We start from the raw sequence: 6,000 nt of genomic DNA on the forward strand, positions 1-6,000 counted from the left end.
CCCTCCAGCCCAATCAGCAGTGCATGCCCAGCAGGGTGAACAGTAGAGGTAAAGCTGAGAGGTGCACAAGCACCATGACTGATTTGGTGAGGGTGCTGACCTCAGTGGCTTTTCACAACATTTGAGTAAAGCAAACAACTTTAAAAGTTGTTACATGAAAGATCTTCTTTTATTCTGGAGTAAAGAAAACTGAAGCACTTTTTAAAAATTATTTTTCCTATCCATTTGTCATGTTGGATTAAGAACTAACAGGGAATTAATTGGTAGCTGACCAGTTTGGATCTTTCTGGTGGGGCCTTTACAAGCTGTGTTTCAACACTAGAGGGCAACAGCAGTTTATTAAATAGAATTGACAAGTTACGAGGATTTTTGATGATTTTTTAAAAGTTTTAATTAGGGGGTTTTTTTTAACTTCCCAGACTATGGCTATTTTATTGCAAAAAGGTTTTATAGGAAAGTTTTTTGTTTATTGGAAGGGTCTGGGTGGAGGATTATATAGACATATTTTTAAAACTTTTTACTCTATCATATGATGTAGAAAACAACAAAACTAAGCATATTCTCTATTTTAATAGCATTGAATCAGGTTGCATTATTATTGGTATTTCCAGTTAATAGAGAAGGAGAGATTTCCCATCATCATTCTTTTGACTATGATGCTTTATTATATGCGTTTTTGGAGCTTATTTATTTGCCTGGATAATGTTTTTGTATTATGAATCAAAAAGGAGCAAGACAAAGTAACTAAAAAAATCCATCCAGTTTGTTATGCTTTCCAGCATTAAAACTTCTGTGCACTCTTCTATTTTTCCATTGACATCTTCTGTGGTCTTCACTGTGCGCCACACATGGAACTGAATCATTATTCACTACACTGTGATGACCAGCCTCACACTGGGGTGGCTCTTTCTGTTCTGTAACCAGTTCTGTTATGGCAGGAGGCCAAAAGCTGATTGACTTCTGTCACCTGGAGAGTTTCATAAATTCTGTAGCTGCTTGTTTCCATGTTGTTGCTTTATGGTGCTGAGCAAACATAAATAGTAAATTTGCACAGTGTAACTATAGACTGTCATGAAATAAACTGTCTTGTGGTATTATACAGTAAAGCAAATAGCCCAAATTTTATAACCACTGCAAACAATCTTAAAAAATTAAATTGTAGATCTATTTGGGATGGGTGAGAAGGGTGCAAAGTCCCTTCCTCAAAGGGCGGCAAACTCAGCATGGTGTGTTCTCTGCAAATAGTGCTTCAGTTCATTTTAACTCCTGTAGGAGCAGGAAATGCTTACATGCAGGATTATTTCAAGTAAATTACTAATCAACTAACAAAACCCAACAAACAAGGAAATAAAATCAACAACAACAAAAAAAATTACATGAGAAGGCAGCTTCGAAACTGGAAATTGTTTTCCTGCCTCCTGCAAAACCATCTTGGTAGATTTGAATCTGATGACACACTTTGATCCTACTATCCCACATTCCATGCTGATAAAAACATGGAGTTTAAAGTGCCAGTGCTGCAGTCAGCAGTTCCCACACAGTATTCCATCACACAGAGAGCTATACTTTTGTAGGCTTTTTTTTTGCCACCCTCCTGAAATGGGCCTAGACAGCTGTGCTCCCCCTGTGCATTACTCACCCTCTCATGAAGCTCATGAGCCTACCAGGGATAGATCAATAGCCATGCTTTGGAAGGGTGTACTGCAGGCTCCAGAAATACGCTGCAGCATAGGGTAAGGATAAGAGCCCACGGTGTCTTGCAGCACAATGTTAGTATCTCCTAAGTTCTGTTAATCCATTGGTTTGTTTGGTTAGTGTAAGCAGTTCAGCCCGTTTTCTACACACATATGTTCCCCAGAATGTTCTCTTTTCCCTATTTTCCCATTGTTTCCTACCCTTTGCTCCACCTGTATATCACTCTTGTGCCTCCAGATCATTTGTCCCTGATGCTCTGCTCTGCCCCATCTTACCCTGTATTTATGCCTGGACCCTCCCTTTTTCCAGGTCTTTTGTCCCTGGACCCCTTCGTTGTGTGGCTTCAATAAACCCCATTGGATGTCCATACAGAAGACCGTAGCTCCCTCTGCTCATCGACAGCTATCTGTGGCTGGCGTGTGTGTGTGGACAGGGTGGCTGTTTGTGTGCCTGTCTGAACGCCTTCTTGTGAAGACGCTTTTGGGAAGGTAACAGCAATTTACCATCCACCCATACTGCTACACTCTCATATAGGTAATATACTTCTCTGACGCTGCTCTTGGCCTCACCGGAGCTCCGGGCTAGCTCTACGGTGCCACTCCGGCACGGGCAGTCACCAGGAGTGGGGAACCACAGGGGAAAGACGATCCCACTGCAGAACCTTCAGAGCACCGAATCCTGCCAGGCTCTGCCAAATCAGGCATCGTGGGTGATGGCAAAAGGAAGGAGGAGACTCACTCAGCTGTACTTCCCAGGAACAGGTTTATTCAGGAGAGGGGATGAGCACAAGGGTCTGGGCTGCGAGAATTCAGGACCGAAGAGAGCCCCGAGCACCTCTGTGCACTGGGTTTTATCTCAGGGGCGGGCATAGTCCAGGGTCCAGTGGGAGCTCACAGAGGGAGGGGTAAGGGGAGGAGGTTACAATGTCGGGGACCAATGGTGATACAAAGAAGGTGGGAATACAACGTAACAACCAGTAGTGCTTTAAGGAAGGGATGATATACATGGAAGGAGCTGGAAGGAGAGGTGGGATTTACAATGATGGATGGGGAGATGGGGCAGGGTAAAAGGTGATGGAGGGGGAACATTCAGGAAAACTGGGAGGGGTTTACATAACAGACAACTGGGGCTAAACCAATACAATCAACAGGGGGAAACAGGAACATACTAACAAGTTTTAACAAATTCTTAACAAAATGAAATAAACGAACTACAACACTTCTCTACATTCCTATTCATTTATAGTTACGGGATAGCTGCATCCCCTTATCCTTGAAGTCTTGCTCATCCTTACAGGAGTGTACATGCTGTTCCCAGATGCTTTCCCAGTGTCTTGATAGGTATGCCCCCTGAAGGGCTAGGATATATTGAACATTTTTCTTCCTCTTCAGAAAGCCTACACTCAATCTCACAATCTAAATTTGCTTTTTTTTCCTTTAGGTCTTTATACTTCTTGAGGATGTCAAAGTGCAAAGCATAAAACTGCTGTTCTTTGTCACCTGTTTGTTTGGTATTATAAGCAATGTATAAAAGTGTTTTTTAAGTTTCAGTACAACTATGCTGGATCCTTGTTTCCTGTATATTGGCTCACTTAATTTAAAAAAAAAGGCCTGAGGGTCATGCATTAACTTCTCTTCTGTTTTTCTCTTGCTACTCTCCTTCCATCCTATAAAAGGTTATTTTCTTACATGGCAAGAGTTTAGATATGCCATGTTCAAGCTGTTTTGATCCCTTTTCTTTTTGGTTCACTTTGTTTTAATAGAAAATTGATGAAGAAAATTGAAAATTATGTCATACCAATAATATTCAGGAGTAGTAATCAGATAATTTGTGTACTCTGTATTTTCTCAAAGAAATTTAACAAGCAGTTAACATCCAGAACAACTGGCTAAGCCATAAGGAATGTTTTGAAACATTTGCTGATTTGAACAGTCACTCTGAAGACTGCAAAGGTGTTTCATCATAATGCTGTGATGGTAAGGATGGTTATATGAGGTAAAATAACTCTTTGTAAGATGCTTCGGTACCAGCTACCTCCAAGCGGCTGAATTCTGGCTGAAAGTTACCAGGAACATCACCAGGGTTTCTCTGTGCTTCCACTTGCACTGAAGAACGGATGTGGTCAGTGGAGCTTAGACTTTGACACTGTGGCTTTTGCAACAATTCTCAACAACACCTAGATGGAAAATTTGCACAAAATTTAAATATACGTTGTTGTGTTGCGAAGATGGTGGAAGCCCCCTCACTATGACACAGATCTCCTATAGACTTGCCTGCTGTTTAACTAGTTTCTGAGTAAATTTTTCTGTTTGCTTTTGTGAAAGAACTTTTTTCCCTTACACTGAAACCCAAGTTCCACTGGCAGTATTGAAATACTGGTGTGTAAGTATTTGGATACTAAAAGCAAGGTTTTTCTGATCCTCCAAGTAAGGATCTGGGTTAGTTTGGGTCCTCTGAGTAAACTGTGAATGAGATGATCCTTTTACTACAGTGGTCATGTGTTATGTGTCTTTGTCAGTACAGCTCCAACTGGTGTCAGTGGGAGGTCTTCCAGCACGTATTTGTAAGTCAAGTCCTCCCACTTAGAGGCTCATTAACTGTTCAAAACAATTGCCTTACAGGATGAGAGAACATCTCAGCTCAGAGATAAAATTTTGAAAGAATCTGTAGAACATTTTCCCAGCTGCTTCTGATTATTTAACTATGACAATGTTGTCCTTCTTTGGTTCCAGGGCATGAAATAAGGAGTTCAAATGTTTTTCCACCATGTGATAATTCAGGCAGTGCTTCTGGAGATACTCCAGATTCAGCACACACTGTATGTTGCCTTTGCTCTGGTTTAGAAGAATTTGATTGTGAGATAGAGTTTTAAACCCATGAGAACAGCTCACTCCATGTTTCTCACTGCCAAACAAGATACACATGTGGCTTTCCTACACTGACAAAGCATAAAGCAAAGGTAGACCCCATTCAAGTGAACATTATAAAGAATGGTAGAGTTTGAAAAGTGAAAGCCTGAATGCTGAAGTCTATCCACATGCTACATCTAGCAGAGTAGCTACATATGGCAACTTTTCTAGAAATATGTCAGACACTCCATCTCAAGGATGAGTTTAAATGTAGTTAAGTGCTGAGATGTTTTTGCAGCTGCCAAAAATGGGTACGCCTGGTGATGGTAATGAAAATTATTTCAGGAGCATTGACAATAGCAAAAACAGCAATTGAAGAAGGGTCTGTGTGCTGCAAGCAGGTACAGTACAGGCCTCTTCCTCTTGTCTGGAGCATCTCCTGACTTTCTAAACCATCAGGCATTTGGAACATAGAATAAGGTTATCCTGGGCAGCAAACAGAGTTAAAGTGGGAGGATACAACAAGTCACTGAACAAAAGAGATACATGGAAGTTGTGAGAGACTAGCTTTTCAATATAATGTAAATTATTTTTGCTTCTGTGATAATGAGACATGAACAGACATTAATCAGAATTTACCAATGCATGGTAAATTGCAGTTTCAGAAAAAAAAAAAAATAGCAATAAAAAAAGTTAAATACTTAAAACTTCCAAATCTAGCTTTTCAATGCCACCAGTGCCTACTCTGAAGGCAGTAGGAGCTGTGCTGGCTGTGGGGGCTGTGCTGGCTATGGTGGCTGTGAAGGGTGTTAGGGCTATAGGGTCTCTGAAAACTATAGGGTCTGTGAGGGGCAGTGGGGGCTATGGAGTGTTTGAGTGCTATGAGGGCTGTGAGGTCTACGAGGTCTCAGGGGGTTTTGAATGCTGTAAGGGCTATGGGGGCTTGGAGGGCTTGGAGGGCTATAGATGCTGTGCTATGGAGGCTGTAAAGGCTATGGTTGTTATGGAGGCTGTGAGGGGTGTGGCATCTGTGAGGGCTAAGTTTTTTCCTTTTCCTTTTTTTTTTCTTTGTATGGTTTGGTATTTTGGGGCTTTATCTTCCTCTGCTTGGTATCCCCTCTTCTCTGCTCAGGCCTCTCTTCTCTTACTTTTTCTTTGCTTTTCATTTTCCTGCAGGGAGCCTGCGTACCTTTCCACCCAACAATGGGCTTATACAGCTAAAGCCAGCATCAGTTGGCATCAGCTCTTGGTTTAGCCAAAGTTGGCTCATTTTACCCTCTTTTTGTAGGAAGGCTTTTTAGTTCTCCCATGTAATGCCAAGGAGTCTGCTGTAGCCTCTGGGGTGCACGGGACAAAAGCAACAGGTGCCTAAACCAGAAATGTCAGAGTCAGAAGTTCAACAAGGCCAAGTGTCTGCAAACAGTTTTGTCTCCTATCTTTAAGTGGTTTGGGTCTG

Source organism: Poecile atricapillus, chromosome Z (genome assembly GCF_030490865.1).
Source record: "Poecile atricapillus isolate bPoeAtr1 chromosome Z, bPoeAtr1.hap1, whole genome shotgun sequence".
Classification (NCBI taxonomy): domain Eukaryota; kingdom Metazoa; phylum Chordata; class Aves; order Passeriformes; family Paridae; genus Poecile; species Poecile atricapillus.